Below are 16207 nucleotides of genomic sequence, written 5' to 3'. Positions count from 1 at the left end.
GAGATGCTTTTAACGCCATCATTTGCATACGGCCGGCTGCGGGGTCAATAAGCACTCCTAGCCGTGGCAAGGAGCTCGGTGTGAGGTCTGGTAGAGGCGGCGGGGTTGCATCCTTATCTTAGAGGTCTTGGGGGGCTTGGGATGCTTGGGACTTCCAGCCTCTACTTTACGTAAGGTCGGTGTCCAGCAAGGCGCCACTCAATGCTAGCCGAGCTGGGCAAGATGGCAAAACGTCATCAAAATTGTCTACAATACCTGGTGTTCTCAGGAGGTGTCCCAACCAAGTATTTCCGAACCCATCTCTGCTTTGCTTCCGAGATCGGACGTATCCAAGATGGTATGGCCAGTAGACGCTGCTTGGCCCATCGCCCGGCCAGCCTTCCTCAGGCTCGCGTGGGGACGAGAACTCTGGTCGTTCTGGGGCGGTCTCCGAAGGACCGATGCATAGGCTGTGCCGTCCCTATAGGTGTTGTTTGTTGAGCAATGAAACACCTGCCTCATCAGATGTGTTTAAAAATGGCTCGGCGCAGGGTCTCCTGCAGGCTAAACCGTTCATCGCGGGGATGTGACAGAAAGAGCAAGCTGGACCCGCAACTTGGGGTGGAGCGAAACGCCCAGGAGTGAATGAAGGAAGAGGGTGAGATGGTTGCGAGTGAATTTGAGCTGCTCTTCGGGGGGGTCGTGTGGCCTGCAAAGGTGTTTTGCTTGGGTTGTGCTGTAAACTGGCCTCCAGGTTACCGGTGGTTGCCTCCAGGTCAGCGGTGGTTGCCTCCAGTCATGCGGGAGTCGCTGGTCCTGGTGAAAAGAAGCCTAGTATTAAAAGTAAATAAGCAACAATGCTGGAGGCCCACGGTGATGAGAAGGATGCTGGTATTTTGCAAGGATTAAATAGCGCAAGAGAGAAAGCAAATGAAAAGAAGAAAGGAGCATGTGTGCGCTTGTGAAAAAAGGAATGGAAAAAAGGCAAAGAGGAGAGTGACCCCTGCTGGTGGAAGTAAGAAAAGGCAAAAGCCTACAGCACCTGGTATTCCCAGGCAGTCTCCCATTCAAGTACTAACCAGGCCCAACCCTGCTTAGCTTCCGAGATCAGACGAGATCGGGCGTGTTCAGGGTGGTGTGGCCGTAGGCAGAGACAGGCCTCTCACTTGCTGCTTTTCCACTTTGACGTCCGGTTGCCGGCTGCCCTTTCCAGTGCTTAGTAAGACAAGGTGCTTTTGTGCTTTCTTTTCTCTTCACTTTTTTGCTGGCTCCTTAAAAAGGTCTTGTAGACAGAACACCCCGCTCAGAGCCGCTGAGCTCACTGATCGGCTGCCGCGCTGTCGACGGAACGTCAGCGTCGCGGCCAATGCCACAGGCCGGGAGCAGCGGCGAGACTCACCGGTAGACCTGGGTAGGGTGAGTAGAGCGCGGTTAGTTGCTTTCTAATAGCCTGCAGCCGGGGATTAACTTTTAATGAAAGGGAGCAACCCTTTTGACTGTCTGCAGCGCGCCGTACCTAGGAAGCGCACACTCACACACAGCGAGCATGCACAAGTTGCTCGCACGAGACCACATTCCCTATTTGCACCTGCAGCTTTTCCGCCACCATGCGTCAGACTCTCCTGCCTGTCTTATTATTATTTCAGGGCCTTAGCAGGAACCACCCCCTCAATTCCCTCCCGCTCCTTCCTAGCACTGAGGTTAGCTCCTGGGCAGCTGTCTGATTGGGTTAGTTACACAAGATTCTTTGAAGAAGAAGACGTTACTTCTGCTGGCCCTCGTTAGGCGGTCGCCCTCTAAAACCATCCCCTGGGCAGCTGCTGAAAGCCTGGCCCCTTCACAGCGCGAGATGCTTTTAACGCCATCATTTGCATACGGCCGGCTGCGGGGTCAATAAGCACTCCTAGCCGTGGCAAGGAGCTCGGTGTGAGGCCTGGTAGAGGCGGCGGGGTTGCGTCCTTATCTTAGAGGTCTTGGGGGGCTTGGGATGCTTGGGACTTCCAGCCTCTACTTTACGTAAGGTCGGTGTCCAGCAAGGCGCCACTCAATGCTAGCCGAGCTGGGCAAGATGTCAAAACGTCATCAAAATTGTCTACAATACCTGGTGTTCTCAGGAGGTGTCCCAACCAAGTATTTCCGAACCCATCTCTGCTTTGCTTCCGAGATCGGACGTATCCAAGGTGGTATGGCCAGTAGACGCTGCTTGGCCCATCGCCCGGCCAGCCTTCCTCAGGCTCGCGTGGGGACGAGAACTCTGGTCGTTCTGGGGCGGTCTCCGAAGGACCGATGCATAGGCTGTGCCGTCCCTATAGGTGTTGTTTGTTGAGCAATGAAACACCTGCCGCATCAGATGTGTTTAAAAATGGCTCGGCGCAGGGTCTCCTGCAGGCTAAACCGTTCATCGCGGGGATGTGACAGAAAGAGCAAGCTGGACCCGCAACTTGGGGTGGAGCGAAACGCCCAGGAGTGAATGAAGGAAGAGGGTGAGATGGTTGCGAGTGAATTTGAGCTGCTCTTCGGGGGGGTCGTGTGGCCTGCAAAGGTGTTTTGCTTGGGTTGTGCTGTAAACTGGCCTCCAGGTTACCGGTGGTTGCCTCCAGGTCAGCGGTGGTTGCCTCCAGTCATGCGGGAGTCGCTGGTCCTGGTGAAAAGAAGCCTAGTATTAAAAGTAAATAAGCAACAATGCTGGAGGCCCACGGTGATGAGAAGGATGCTGGTATTTTGCAAGGATTAAATAGCGCAAGAGAGAAAGCAAATGAAAAGAAGAAAGGAGCATGTGTGCGCTTGTGAAAAAAGGAATGGAAAAAAGGCAAAGAGGAGAGTGACCCCTGCTGGTGGAAGTAAGAAAAGGCAAAAGCCTACAGCACCTGGTATTCCCAGGCAGTCTCCCATTCAAGTACTAACCAGGCCCAACCCTGCTTAGCTTCCGAGATCAGACGAGATCGGGCGTGTTCAGGGTGGTGTGGCCGTAGGCAGAGACAGGCCTCTCACTTGCTGCTTTTCCACTTTGACGTCCGGTTGCCGGCTGCCCTTTCCAGTGCTTAGTAAGACAAGGTGCTTTTGTGCTTTCTTTTCTCTTCACTTTTTTGCTGGCTCCTTAAAAAGGTCTTGTAGACAGAACACCCCGCTCAGAGCCGCTGAGCTCACTGATCGGCTGCCGCGCTGTCGACGGAACGTCAGCGTCGCGGCCAATGCCACAGGCCGGGAGCAGCGGCGAGACTCACCGGTAGACCTGGGTAGGGTGAGTAGAGCGCGGTTAGTTGCTTTCTAATAGCCTGCAGCCGGGGATTAACTTTTAATGAAAGGGAGCAACCCTTTTGACTGTCTGCAGCGCGCCGTACCTAGGAAGCGCACACTCACACACAGCGAGCATGCACAAGTTGCTCGCACGAGACCACATTCCCTATTTGCACCTGCAGCTTTTCCGCCACCATGCGTCAGACTCTCCTGCCTGTCTTATTATTATTTCAGGGCCTTAGCAGGAACCACCCCCTCAATTCCCTCCCGCTCCTTCCTAGCACTGAGGTTAGCTCCTGGGCAGCTGTCTGATTGGGTTAGTTACACAAGATTCTTTGAAGAAGAAGACGTTACTTCTGCTGGCCCTCGTTAGGCGGTCGCCCTCTAAAACCATCCCCTGGGCAGCTGCTGAAAGCCTGGCCCCTTCACAGCGCGAGATGCTTTTAACGCCATCATTTGCATACGGCCGGCTGCGGGGTCAATAAGCACTCCTAGCCGTGGCAAGGAGCTCGGTGTGAGGCCTGGTAGAGGCGGCGGGGTTGCGTCCTTATCTTAGAGGTCTTGGGGGGCTTGGGATGCTTGGGACTTCCAGCCTCTACTTTACGTAAGGTCGGTGTCCAGCAAGGCGCCACTCAATGCTAGCCGAGCTGGGCAAGATGTCAAAACGTCATCAAAATTGTCTACAATACCTGGTGTTCTCAGGAGGTGTCCCAACCAAGTATTTCCGAACCCATCTCTGCTTTGCTTCCGAGATCGGACGTATCCAAGGTGGTATGGCCAGTAGACGCTGCTTGGCCCATCGCCCGGCCAGCCTTCCTCAGGCTCGCGTGGGGACGAGAACTCTGGCCGTTCTGGGGCGGTCTCTGAAGGACCGATGCATAGGCTGTGCCGTCCCTATAGGTGTTGTTTGTTGAGCAATGAAACACCTGCCGCATCAGATGTGTTTAAAAATGGCTCGGCGCAGGGTCTCCTGCAGGCTAAACCGTTCATCGCGGGGATGTGACAGAAAGAGCAAGCTGGACCCGCAACTTGGGGTGGAGCGAAACGCCCAGGAGTGAATGAAGGAAGAGGGTGAGATGGTTGCGAGTGAATTTGAGCTGCTCTTCGGGGGGGTCGTGTGGCCTGCAAAGGTGTTTTGCTTGGGTTGTGCTGTAAACTGGCCTCCAGGTTACCGGTGGTTGCCTCCAGGTCAGCGGTGGTTGCCTCCAGTCATGCGGGAGTCGCTGGTCCTGGTGAAAAGAAGCCTAGTATTAAAAGTAAATAAGCAACAATGCTGGAGGCCCACGGTGATGAGAAGGATGCTGGTATTTTGCAAGGATTAAATAGCGCAAGAGAGAAAGCAAATGAAAAGAAGAAAGGAGCATGTGTGCGCTTGTGAAAAAAGGAATGGAAAAAAGGCATAGAGGAGAGTGACCCCTGCTGGTGGAAGTAAGAAAAGGCAAAAGCCTACAGCACCTGGTATTCCCAGGTGGTCTCCCATCCAAGTACTAACCAGGCCCAACCCTGCTTAGCTTCCAAGATCAGACGAGATCGGGCGTGTTCAGGGTGGTGTGGCCGTAGGCAGAAACAGGCCTCTCACTTGCTGCTTTTCCACTTTGACGTCCGGTTGCCGGCTGCCCTTTCCAGTGCTTAGTAAGACAAGGTGCTTTTGTGCTTTCTTTTCTCTTCACTTTTTTGCTGGCTCCTTAAAAAGGTCTTGTAGACAGAACGCCCCGCTCAGAGCCGCTGAGCTCACTGATCGGCTGCCGCGCTGTCGACGGAACGTCAGCGTCGCGGCCAATGCCACAGGCCGGGAGCAGCGGCGAGACTCACCGGTAGACCTGGGTAGGGTGAGTAGAGCGCGGTTAGTTGCTTTCTAATAGCCTGCAGCCGGGGATTAACTTTTAATGAAAGGGAGCAACCCTTTTGACTGTCTGCAGCGCGCCGTACCTAGGAAGCGCACACTCACACACAGCGAGCATGCACAAGTTGCTCGCACGAGACCACATTCCCTATTTGCACCTGCAGCTTTTCCGCCACCATGCGTCAGACTCTCCTGCCTGTCTTATTATTATTTCAGGGCCTTAGCAGGAACCACCCCCTCAATTCCCTCCCGCTCCTTCCTAGCACTGAGGTTAGCTCCTGGGCAGCTGTCTGATTGGGTTAGTTACACAAGATTCTTTGAAGAAGAAGACGTTACTTCTGCTGGCCCTCGTTAGGCGGTCGCCCTCTAAAACCATCCCCTGGGCAGCTGCTGAATGCCTGGCCCCTTCACAGCGCGAGATGCTTTTAACGCCATCATTTGCATACGGCCGGCTGCGGGGTCAATAAGCACTCCTAGCCGTGGCAAGGAGCTCGGTGTGAGGCCTGGTAGAGGCGGCGGGGTTGCGTCCTTATCTTAGAGGTCTTGGGGGGCTTGGGATGCTTGGGACTTCCAGCCTCTACTTTACGTAAGGTCGGTGTCCAGCAAGGCGCCACTCAATGCTAGCCGAGCTGGGCAAGATGGCAAAACGTCATCAAAATTGTCTACAATACCTGGTGTTCTCAGGAGGTGTCCCAACCAAGTATTTCCGAACCCATCTCTGCTTTGCTTCCGAGATCGGACGTATCCAAGGTGGTATGGCCAGTAGACGCTGCTTGGCCCATCGCCCGGCCAGCCTTCCTCAGGCTCGCGTGGGGACGAGAACTCTGGCCGTTCTGGGGCGGTCTCCGAAGGACCGATGCATAGGCTGTGCCGTCCCTATAGGTGTTGTTTGTTGAGCAATGAAACACCTGCCGCATCAGATGTGTTTAAAAATGGCTCGGCGCAGGGTCTCCTGCAGGCTAAACCGTTCATCGCGGAGATGTGACAGAAAGAGCAAGCTGGACCCGCAACTTGGGGTGGAGCGAAACGCCCAGGAGTGAATGAAGGAAGAGGGTGAGATGGTTGCGAGTGAATTTGAGCTGCTCTTCGGGGGGGTCGTGTGGCCTGCAAAGGTGTTTTGCTTGGGTTGTGCTGTAAACTGGCCTCCAGGTTACCGGTGGTTGCCTCCAGGTCAGCGGTGGTTGCCTCCAGTCATGCGGGAGTCGCTGGTCCTGGTGAAAAGAAGCCTAGTATTAAAAGTAAATAAGCAACAATGCTGGAGGCCCACGGTGATGAGAAGGATGCTGGTATTTTGCAAGGATTAAATAGCGCAAGAGAGAAAGCAAATGAAAAGAAGAAAGGAGCATGTGTGCGCTTGTGAAAAAAGGAATGGAAAAAAGGCAAAGAGGAGAGTGACCCCTGCTGGTGGAAGTAAGAAAAGGCAAAAGCCTACAGCACCTGGTATTCCCAGGCAGTCTCCCATTCAAGTACTAACCAGGCCCAACCCTGCTTAGCTTCCAAGATCAGACGAGATCGGGCGTGTTCAGGGTGGTGTGGCCGTAGGCAGAAACAGGCCTCTCACTTGCTGCTTTTCCACTTTGACGTCCGGTTGCCGGCTGCCCTTTCCAGTGCTTAGTAAGACAAGGTGCTTTTGTGCTTTCTTTTCTCTTCACTTTTTTGCTGGCTCCTTAAAAAGGTCTTGTAGACAGAACGCCCCGCTCAGAGCCGCTGAGCTCACTGATCGGCTGCCGCGCTGTCGACGGAACGTCAGCGTCGCGGCCAATGCCACAGGCCGGGAGCAGCGGCGAGACTCACCGGTAGACCTGGGTAGGGTGAGTAGAGCGCGGTTAGTTGCTTTCTAATAGCCTGCAGCCGGGGATTAACTTTTAATGAAAGGGAGCAACCCTTTTGACTGTCTGCAGCGCGCCGTACCTAGGAAGCGCACACTCACACACAGCGAGCATGCACAAGTTGCTCGCACGAGACCACATTCCCTATTTGCACCTGCAGCTTTTCCGCCACCATGCGTCAGACTCTCCTGCCTGTCTTATTATTATTTCAGGGCCTTAGCAGGAACCACCCCCTCAATTCCCTCCCGCTCCTTCCTAGCACTGAGGTTAGCTCCTGGGCAGCTGTCTGATTGGGTTAGTTACACAAGATTCTTTGAAGAAGAAGACGTTACTTCTGCTGGCCCTCGTTAGGCGGTCGCCCTCTAAAACCATCCCCTGGGCAGCTGCTGAATGCCTGGCCCCTTCACAGCGCGAGATGCTTTTAACGCCATCATTTGCATACGGCCGGCTGCGGGGTCAATAAGCACTCCTAGCCGTGGCAAGGAGCTCGGTGTGAGGCCTGGTAGAGGCGGCGGGGTTGCGTCCTTATCTTAGAGGTCTTGGGGGGCTTGGGATGCTTGGGACTTCCAGCCTCTACTTTACGTAAGGTCGGTGTCCAGCAAGGCGCCACTCAATGCTAGCCGAGCTGGGCAAGATGGCAAAACGTCATCAAAATTGTCTACAATACCTGGTGTTCTCAGGAGGTGTCCCAACCAAGTATTTCCGAACCCATCTCTGCTTTGCTTCCGAGATCGGACGTATCCAAGGTGGTATGGCCAGTAGACGCTGCTTGGCCCATCGCCCGGCCAGCCTTCCTCAGGCTCGCGTGGGGACGAGAACTCTGGCCGTTCTGGGGCGGTCTCCGAAGGACCGATGCATAGGCTGTGCCGTCCCTATAGGTGTTGTTTGTTGAGCAATGAAACACCTGCCGCATCAGATGTGTTTAAAAATGGCTCGGCGCAGGGTCTCCTGCAGGCTAAACCGTTCATCGCGGAGATGTGACAGAAAGAGCAAGCTGGACCCGCAACTTGGGGTGGAGCGAAACGCCCAGGAGTGAATGAAGGAAGAGGGTGAGATGGTTGCGAGTGAATTTGAGCTGCTCTTCGGGGGGGTCGTGTGGCCTGCAAAGGTGTTTTGCTTGGGTTGTGCTGTAAACTGGCCTCCAGGTTACCGGTGGTTGCCTCCAGGTCAGCGGTGGTTGCCTCCAGTCATGCGGGAGTCGCTGGTCCTGGTGAAAAGAAGCCTAGTATTAAAAGTAAATAAGCAACAATGCTGGAGGCCCACGGTGATGAGAAGGATGCTGGTATTTTGCAAGGATTAAATAGCGCAAGAGAGAAAGCAAATGAAAAGAAGAAAGGAGCATGTGTGCGCTTGTGAAAAAAGGAATGGAAAAAAGGCAAAGAGGAGAGTGACCCCTGCTGGTGGAAGTAAGAAAAGGCAAAAGCCTACAGCACCTGGTATTCCCAGGCAGTCTCCCATTCAAGTACTAACCAGGCCCAACCCTGCTTAGCTTCCAAGATCAGACGAGATCGGGCGTGTTCAGGGTGGTGTGGCCGTAGGCAGAGACAGGCCTCTCACTTGCTGCTTTTCCACTTTGACGTCCGGTTGCCGGCTGCCCTTTCCAGTGCTTAGTAAGACAAGGTGCTTTTGTGCTTTCTTTTCTCTTCACTTTTTTGCTGGCTCCTTAAAAAGGTCTTGTAGACAGAACGCCCCGCTCAGAGCCGCTGAGCTCACTGATCGGCTGCCGCGCTGTCGACGGAACGTCAGCGTCGCGGCCAATGCCACAGGCCGGGAGCAGCGGCGAGACTCACCGGTAGACCTGGGTAGGGTGAGTAGAGCGCGGTTAGTTGCTTTCTAATAGCCTGCAGCCGGGGATTAACTTTTAATGAAAGGGAGCAACCCTTTTGACTGTCTGCAGCGCGCCGTACCTAGGAAGCGCACACTCACACACAGCGAGCATGCACAAGTTGCTCGCACGAGACCACATTCCCTATTTGCACCTGCAGCTTTTCCGCCACCATGCGTCAGACTCTCCTGCCTGTCTTATTATTATTTCAGGGCCTTAGCAGGAACCACCCCCTCAATTCCCTCCCGCTCCTTCCTAGCACTGAGGTTAGCTCCTGGGCAGCTGTCTGATTGGGTTAGTTACACAAGATTCTTTGAAGAAGAAGACGTTACTTCTGCTGGCCCTCGTTAGGCGGTCGCCCTCTAAAACCATCCCCTGGGCAGCTGCTGAAAGCCTGGCCCCTTCACAGCGCGAGATGCTTTTAACGCCATCATTTGCATACGGCCGGCTGCGGGGTCAATAAGCACTCCTAGCCGTGGCAAGGAGCTCGGTGTGAGGCCTGGTAGAGGCGGCGGGGTTGCGTCCTTATCTTAGAGGTCTTGGGGGGCTTGGGATGCTTGGGACTTCCAGCCTCTACTTTACGTAAGGTCGGTGTCCAGCAAGGCGCCACTCAATGCTAGCCGAGCTGGGCAAGATGTCAAAACGTCATCAAAATTGTCTACAATACCTGGTGTTCTCAGGAGGTGTCCCAACCAAGTATTTCCGAACCCATCTCTGCTTTGCTTCCGAGATCGGACGTATCCAAGGTGGTATGGCCAGTAGACGCTGCTTGGCCCATCGCCCGGCCAGCCTTCCTCAGGCTCGCGTGGGGATGAGAACTCTGGCCGTTCTGGGGCGGTCTCTGAAGGACCGATGCATAGGCTGTGCCGTCCCTATAGGTGTTGTTTGTTGAGCAATGAAACATCTGCCGCATCAGATGTGTTTAAAAATGGCTCGGCGCAGGGTCTCCTGCAGGCTAAACCGTTCATCGCGGGGATGTGACAGAAAGAGCAAGCTGGACCCGCAACTTGGGGTGGAGCGAAACGCCCAGGAGTGAATGAAGGAAGAGGGTGAGATGGTTGCGAGTGAATTTGAGCTGCTCTTCGGGGGGGTCGTGTGGCCTGCAAAGGTGTTTTGCTTGGGTTGTGCTGTAAACTGGCCTCCAGGTTACCGGTGGTTGCCTCCAGGTCAGCGGTGGTTGCCTCCAGTCATGCGGGAGTCGCTGGTCCTGGTGAAAAGAAGCCTAGTATTAAAAGTAAATAAGCAACAATGCTGGAGGCCCACGGTGATGAGAAGGATGCTGGTATTTTGCAAGGATTAAATAGCGCAAGAGAGAAAGCAAATGAAAAGAAGAAAGGAGCATGTGTGCGCTTGTGAAAAAAGGAATGGAAAAAAGGCAAAGAGGAGAGTGACCCCTGCTGGTGGAAGTAAGAAAAGGCAAAAGCCTACAGCACCTGGTATTCCCAGGCGGTCTCCCATCCAAGTACTAACCAGGCCCGACCCTGCTTAGCTTCCAAGATCAGACGAGATCGGGCGTGTTCAGGGTGGTGTGGCCGTAGGCAGAGACAGGCCTCTCACTTGCTGCTTTTCCACTTTGACGTCCGGTTGCCGGCTGCCCTTTCCAGTGCCTAGTAAGACAAGGTGCTTTTGTGCTTTCTTTTCTCTTCACTTTTTTGCTGGCTCCTTAAAAAGGTCTTGTAGACAGAACGCCCCGCTCAGAGCCGCTGAGCTCACTGATCGGCTGCCGCGCTGTCGACGGAACGTCAGCGTCGCGGCCAATGCCACAGGCCGGGAGCAGCGGCGAGACTCACCGGTAGACCTGGGTAGGGTGAGTAGAGCGCGGTTAGTTGCTTTCTAATAGCCTGCAGCCGGGGATTAACTTTTAATGAAAGGGAGCAACCCTTTTGACTGTCTGCAGCGCGCCGTACCTAGGAAGCGCACACTCACACACAGCGAGCATGCACAAGTTGCTCGCACGAGACCACATTCCCTATTTGCACCTGCAGCTTTTCCGCCACCATGCGTCAGACTCTCCTGCCTGTCTTATTATTATTTCAGGGCCTTAGCAGGAACCACCCCCTCAATTCCCTCCCGCTCCTTCCTAGCACTGAGGTTAGCTCCTGGGCAGCTGTCTGATTGGGTTAGTTACACAAGATTCTTTGAAGAAGAAGACGTTACTTCTGCTGGCCCTCGTTAGGCGGTCGCCCTCTAAAACCATCCCCTGGGCAGCTGCTGAAAGCCTGGCCCCTTCACAGCGCGAGATGCTTTTAACGCCATCATTTGCATACGGCCGGCTGCGGGGTCAATAAGCACTCCTAGCCGTGGCAAGGAGCTCGGTGTGAGGCCTGGTAGAGGCGGCGGGGTTGCGTCCTTATCTTAGAGGTCTTGGGGGGCTTGGGATGCTTGGGACTTCCAGCCTCTACTTTACGTAAGGTCGGTGTCCAGCAAGGCGCCACTCAATGCTAGCCGAGCTGGGCAAGATGGCAAAACGTCATCAAAATTGTCTACAATACCTGGTGTTCTCAGGAGGTGTCCCAACCAAGTATTTCCGAACCCATCTCTGCTTTGCTTCCGAGATCGGACGTATCCAAGGTGGTATGGCCAGTAGACGCTGCTTGGCCCATCGCCCGGCCAGCCTTCCTCAGGCTCGCGTGGGGACGAGAACTCTGGCCGTTCTGGGGCGGTCTCCGAAGGACCGATGCATAGGCTGTGCCGTCCCTATAGGTGTTGTTTGTTGAGCAATGAAACACCTGCCGCATCAGATGTGTTTAAAAATGGCTCGGCGCAGGGTCTCCTGCAGGCTAAACCGTTCATCGCGGAGATGTGACAGAAAGAGCAAGCTGGACCCGCAACTTGGGGTGGAGCGAAACGCCCAGGAGTGAATGAAGGAAGAGGGTGAGATGGTTGCGAGTGAATTTGAGCTGCTCTTCGGGGGGGTCGTGTGGCCTGCAAAGGTGTTTTGCTTGGGTTGTGCTGTAAACTGGCCTCCAGGTTACCGGTGGTTGCCTCCAGGTCAGCGGTGGTTGCCTCCAGTCATGCGGGAGTCGCTGGTCCTGGTGAAAAGAAGCCTAGTATTAAAAGTAAATAAGCAACAATGCTGGAGGCCCACGGTGATGAGAAGGATGCTGGTATTTTGCAAGGATTAAATAGCGCAAGAGAGAAAGCAAATGAAAAGAAGAAAGGAGCATGTGTGCGCTTGTGAAAAAAGGAATGGAAAAAAGGCAAAGAGGAGAGTGACCCCTGCTGGTGGAAGTAAGAAAAGGCAAAAGCCTACAGCACCTGGTATTCCCAGGCAGTCTCCCATTCAAGTACTAACCAGGCCCAACCCTGCTTAGCTTCCAAGATCAGACGAGATCGGGCGTGTTCAGGGTGGTGTGGCCGTAGGCAGAGACAGGCCTCTCACTTGCTGCTTTTCCACTCTGACGTCCGGTTGCCGGCTGCCCTTTCCAGTGCTTAGTAAGACAAGGTGCTTTTGTGCTTTCTTTTCTCTTCACTTTTTTGCTGGCTCCTTAAAAAGGTCTTGTAGACAGAACGCCCCGCTCAGAGCCGCTGAGCTCACTGATCGGCTGCCGCGCTGTCGACGGAACGTCAGCGTCGCGGCCAATGCCACAGGCCGGGAGCAGCGGCGAGACTCACCGGTAGACCTGGGTAGGGTGAGTAGAGCGCGGTTAGTTGCTTTCTAATAGCCTGCAGCCGGGGATTAACTTTTAATGAAAGGGAGCAACCCTTTTGACTGTCTGCAGCGCGCCGTACCTAGGAAGCGCACACTCACACACAGCGAGCATGCACAAGTTGCTCGCACGAGACCACATTCCCTATTTGCACCTGCAGCTTTTCCGCCACCATGCGTCAGACTCTCCTGCCTGTCTTATTATTATTTCAGGGCCTTAGCAGGAACCACCCCCTCAATTCCCTCCCGCTCCTTCCTAGCACTGAGGTTAGCTCCTGGGCAGCTGTCTGATTGGGTTAGTTACACAAGATTCTTTGAAGAAGAAGACGTTACTTCTGCTGGCCCTCGTTAGGCGGTCGCCCTCTAAAACCATCCCCTGGGCAGCTGCTGAAAGCCTGGCCCCTTCACAGCGCGAGATGCTTTTAACGCCATCATTTGCATACGGCCGGCTGCGGGGTCAATAAGCACTCCTAGCCGTGGCAAGGAGCTCGGTGTGAGGCCTGGTAGAGGCGGCGGGGTTGCGTCCTTATCTTAGAGGTCTTGGGGGGCTTGGGATGCTTGGGACTTCCAGCCTCTACTTTACGTAAGGTCGGTGTCCAGCAAGGCGCCACTCAATGCTAGCCGAGCTGGGCAAGATGGCAAAACGTCATCAAAATTGTCTACAATACCTGGTGTTCTCAGGAGGTGTCCCAACCAAGTATTTCCGAACCCATCTCTGCTTTGCTTCCGAGATCGGACGTATCCAAGGTGGTATGGCCAGTAGACGCTGCTTGGCCCATCGCCCGGCCAGCCTTCCTCAGGCTCGCGTGGGGACGAGAACTCTGGCCGTTCTGGGGCGGTCTCTGAAGGACCGATGCATAGGCTGTGCCGTCCCTATAGGTGTTGTTTGTTGAGCAATGAAACATCTGCCGCATCAGATGTGTTTAAAAATGGCTCGGCGCAGGGTCTCCTGCAGGCTAAACCGTTCATCGCGGGGATGTGACAGAAAGAGCAAGCTGGACCCGCAACTTGGGGTGGAGCGAAACGCCCAGGAGTGAATGAAGGAAGAGGGTGAGATGGTTGCGAGTGAATTTGAGCTGCTCTTCGGTGGGGTCGTGTGGCCTGCAAAGGTGTTTTGCTTGGGTTGTGCTGTAAACTGGCCTCCAGGTTACCGGTGGTTGCCTCCAGGTCAGCGGTGGTTGCCTCCAGTCATGCGGGAGTCGCTGGTCCTGGTGAAAAGAAGCCTAGTATTAAAAGTAAATAAGCAACAATGCTGGAGGCCCACGGTGATGAGAAGGATGCTGGTATTTTGCAAGGATTAAATAGCGCAAGAGAGAAAGCAAATGAAAAGAAGAAAGGAGCATGTGTGCGCTTGTGAAAAAAGGAATGGAAAAAAGGCATAGAGGAGAGTGACCCCTGCTGGTGGAAGTAAGAAAAGGCAAAAGCCTACAGCACCTGGTATTCCCAGGCGGTCTCCCATCCAAGTACTAACCAGGCCCAACCCTGCTTAGCTTCCAAGATCAGACGAGATCGGGCGTGTTCAGGGTGGTGTGGCCGTAGGCAGAAACAGGCCTCTCACTTGCTGCTTTTCCACTTTGACGTCCGGTTGCCGGCTGCCCTTTCCAGTGCTTAGTAAGACAAGGTGCTTTTGTGCTTTCTTTTCTCTTCACTTTTTTGCTGGCTCCTTAAAAAGGTCTTGTAGACAGAACGCCCCGCTCAGAGCCGCTGAGCTCACTGATCGGCTGCCGCGCTGTCGACGGAACGTCAGCGTCGCGGCCAATGCCACAGGCCGGGAGCAGCGGCGAGACTCACCGGTAGACCTGGGTAGGGTGAGTAGAGCGCGGTTAGTTGCTTTCTAATAGCCTGCAGCCGGGGATTAACTTTTAATGAAATGGAGCAACCCTTTTGACTGTCTGCAGCGCGCCGTACCTAGGAAGCGCACACTCACACACAGCGAGCATGCACAAGTTGCTCGCACGAGACCACATTCCCTATTTGCACCTGCAGCTTTTCCGCCACCATGCGTCAGACTCTCCTGCCTGTCTTATTATTATTTCAGGGCCTTAGCAGGAACCACCCCCTCAATTCCCTCCCGCTCCTTCCTAGCACTGAGGTTAGCTCCTGGGCAGCTGTCTGATTGGGTTAGTTACACAAGATTCTTTGAAGAAGAAGACGTTACTTCTGCTGGCCCTCGTTAGGCGGTCGCCCTCTAAAACCATCCCCTGGGCAGCTGCTGAATGCCTGGCCCCTTCACAGCGCGAGATGCTTTTAACGCCATCATTTGCATACGGCCGGCTGCGGGGTCAATAAGCACTCCTAGCCGTGGCAAGGAGCTCGGTGTGAGGCCTGGTAGAGGCGGCGGGGTTGCGTCCTTATCTTAGAGGTCTTGGGGGGCTTGGGATGCTTGGGACTTCCAGCCTCTACTTTACGTAAGGTCGGTGTCCAGCAAGGCGCCACTCAATGCTAGCCGAGCTGGGCAAGATGGCAAAACGTCATCAAAATTGTCTACAATACCTGGTGTTCTCAGGAGGTGTCCCAACCAAGTATTTCCGAACCCATCTCTGCTTTGCTTCCGAGATCGGATGTATCCAAGGTGGTATGGCCAGTAGACGCTGCTTGGCCCATCGCCCGGCCAGCCTTCCTCAGGCTCGCGTGGGGATGAGAACTCTGGCCGTTCTGGGGCGGTCTCTGAAGGACCGATGCATAGGCTGTGCCGTCCCTATAGGTGTTGTTTGTTGAGCAATGAAACATCTGCCGCATCAGATGTGTTTAAAAATGGCTCGGCGCAGGGTCTCCTGCAGGCTAAACCGTTCATCGCGGGGATGTGACAGAAAGAGCAAGCTGGACCCGCAACTTGGGGTGGAGCGAAACGCCCAGGAGTGAATGAAGGAAGAGGGTGAGATGGTTGCGAGTGAATTTGAGCTGCTCTTCGGGGGGGTCGTGTGGCCTGCAAAGGTGTTTTGCTTGGGTTGTGCTGTAAACTGGCCTCCAGGTTACCGGTGGTTGCCTCCAGGTCAGCGGTGGTTGCCTCCAGTCATGCGGGAGTCGCTGGTCCTGGTGAAAAGAAGCCTAGTATTAAAAGTAAATAAGCAACAATGCTGGAGGCCCACGGTGATGAGAAGGATGCTGGTATTTTGCAAGGATTAAATAGCGCAAGAGAGAAAGCAAATGAAAAGAAGAGAGGAGCATGTGTGCGCTTGTGAAAAAAGGAATGGAAAAAAGGCAAAGAGGAGAGTGACCCCTGCTGGTGGAAGTAAGAAAAGGCAAAAGCCTACAGCACCTGGTATTCCCAGGCGGTCTCCCATCCAAGTACTAACCAGGCCCGACCCTGCTTAGCTTCCGAGATCAGACGAGATCGGGCGTGTTCAGGGTGGTGTGGCCGTAGGCAGAGACAGGCCTCTCACTTGCTGCTTTTCCACTTTGACGTCCGGTTGCCGGCTGCCCTTTCCAGTGCTTAGTAAGACAAGGTGCTTTTGTGCTTTCTTTTCTTTTCACTTTTTTGCTGGCTCCTTAAAAAGGTCTTGTAGACAGAACACCCCGCTCAGAGCCGCTGAGCTCACTGATCGGCTGCCGCGCTGTCGACGGAACGTCAGCGTCGCGGCCAATGCCACAGGCCGGGAGCAGCGGCGAGACTCACCGGTAGACCTGGGTAGGGTGAGTAGAGCGCGGTTAGTTGCTTTCTAATAGCCTGCAGCCGGGGATTAACTTTTAATGAAAGGGAGCAACCCTTTTGACTGTCTGCAGCGCGCCGTACCTAGGAAGCGCACACTCACACACAGCGAGCATGCACAAGTTGCTCGCACGAGACCACATTCCCTATTTGCACCTGCAGCTTTTCCGCCACCATGCGTCAGACTCTCCTGCCT

General features: G+C 54.4%; 9 non-coding genes across 9 annotated transcripts; all 9 read right to left on the bottom strand.

Moving 5' to 3' along the window:
* Positions 1 to 1009: 1009 nt before the first annotated feature.
* LOC141268391 (5S ribosomal RNA) lies at positions 1010 to 1128 on the bottom strand. Its single transcript, XR_012321400.1, has one exon. It is a non-coding gene; the product is annotated as a 5S ribosomal RNA (ribosomal RNA).
* A 1706-nt stretch (positions 1129 to 2834) lies between these two features.
* Positions 2835 to 2953, bottom strand: LOC141268379 (5S ribosomal RNA). Its single transcript, XR_012321398.1, has one exon. It is a non-coding gene; the product is annotated as a 5S ribosomal RNA (ribosomal RNA).
* A 1706-nt stretch (positions 2954 to 4659) lies between these two features.
* Positions 4660 to 4778, bottom strand: LOC141267092 (5S ribosomal RNA). Its single transcript, XR_012321107.1, has one exon. It is a non-coding gene; the product is annotated as a 5S ribosomal RNA (ribosomal RNA).
* A 1706-nt stretch (positions 4779 to 6484) lies between these two features.
* On the bottom strand, positions 6485 to 6603 carry LOC141270424 (5S ribosomal RNA). Its single transcript, XR_012321660.1, has one exon. It is a non-coding gene; the product is annotated as a 5S ribosomal RNA (ribosomal RNA).
* Positions 6604 to 8309: 1706 nt separating this feature from the next.
* Positions 8310 to 8428, bottom strand: LOC141270423 (5S ribosomal RNA). Its single transcript, XR_012321659.1, has one exon. It is a non-coding gene; the product is annotated as a 5S ribosomal RNA (ribosomal RNA).
* A 1706-nt stretch (positions 8429 to 10134) lies between these two features.
* LOC141268053 (5S ribosomal RNA) lies at positions 10135 to 10253 on the bottom strand. The gene has a single exon (XR_012321366.1). It is a non-coding gene; the product is annotated as a 5S ribosomal RNA (ribosomal RNA).
* A 1706-nt stretch (positions 10254 to 11959) lies between these two features.
* On the bottom strand, positions 11960 to 12078 carry LOC141270421 (5S ribosomal RNA). The gene has a single exon (XR_012321657.1). It is a non-coding gene; the product is annotated as a 5S ribosomal RNA (ribosomal RNA).
* Positions 12079 to 13784: 1706 nt separating this feature from the next.
* On the bottom strand, positions 13785 to 13903 carry LOC141267442 (5S ribosomal RNA). The gene has a single exon (XR_012321305.1). It is a non-coding gene; the product is annotated as a 5S ribosomal RNA (ribosomal RNA).
* Positions 13904 to 15609: 1706 nt separating this feature from the next.
* LOC141266515 (5S ribosomal RNA) lies at positions 15610 to 15728 on the bottom strand. The gene has a single exon (XR_012320551.1). It is a non-coding gene; the product is annotated as a 5S ribosomal RNA (ribosomal RNA).
* Positions 15729 to 16207: the final 479 nt, after the last annotated feature.

This window comes from Phyllobates terribilis, unplaced genomic scaffold, assembly GCF_046119375.1.
Source record: "Phyllobates terribilis strain yellow unplaced genomic scaffold, ASM4611937v1 Scaffold_4__5_contigs__length_816908805, whole genome shotgun sequence".
NCBI lineage: Eukaryota > Metazoa > Chordata > Amphibia > Anura > Dendrobatidae > Phyllobates > Phyllobates terribilis.
Note: the sequence above shows the minus strand (reverse complement) of the source record. Positions and strands in the feature narration are given on the sequence as shown.